Here is an 890-nt window from a genome sequence, read left to right as displayed (position 1 = left end):
TATATATATATATATATATTCTTCCCTCCCTCTGCTTTCTTTCTCATTTTGCTTTTTCGTCATAAATATATATTTGTGTAAACGTTGCCCATTAATATGGGCGTTGCTATTAGAAAATGGGAACAAACACAAATACAAAATAAGGAAAAAAAACAAACACGCAACGGAGAGACGGGAGCCAAATAACGAAAATGGAAACAAAAAAAGGTAATAAAATCAGGATTGTGTTTCAGGAGAAAAAGAAAGTAAGGAGCAAAATTCGTAAAAGCTGCTACAAGGGAGTGAGAAGCAAAAACAAAAATAAAAAAAAGGAAAATGATGAGAGAAAATAAAGATGGAAATAAAAAAAACAAATGAAAAGGTTATTTGAAAAAAAATTAAAGATGTTACTTTCTTTTACTATTTCCCTCCCTAGTCCTTTCATTCCGTTGAGTTGGCAAGTCGAGAGAACTTTATTCATCATTTGCTTTTTTTTTATTTTCTCCTTTTTTTTTTTGGAGGGGGGGGTTTCATTTTAAGTTTTTTCTTTGTTCCCAACAACTTTTGATATTAGAGGGGAATTCGTGAAGCAAATATGAAGCCAACGAAAGGGAACTCCCCACACGCGCACACGCCCCGGTCAAATCCACTGCTTTTTCTTTTCCTTTTTTTTTTGCTATCTTCAGTTGATTGTTATTATTATTATTACTATTTTTCCCTTTTTCATTTTTTTTTTCGTCTTGGTTTGTAGGAAATTCTCCTTTTCACTGCTTACCACTGACATTTACTTCATCAATTCCTTTTTTTTTCCTCCTCAACTTTTTTCCTTCCTTTATTTTACGTCCTCCTCCTCCTCCTTTCCCTTCCCTTTTTCCTTCTGTTCCGCTTAGATTCAAATAGAAAAATAAAAA

Source organism: Trypanosoma equiperdum (genome assembly GCF_001457755.1).
Source record: "Trypanosoma equiperdum strain OVI genome assembly, contig: ctg_266, whole genome shotgun sequence".
Taxonomy (NCBI): Eukaryota; Euglenozoa; class Kinetoplastea; order Trypanosomatida; family Trypanosomatidae; genus Trypanosoma; species Trypanosoma equiperdum.
The sequence above is the reverse complement of the archived record's forward strand: the minus strand, read 5'-3'. Positions refer to the sequence as shown.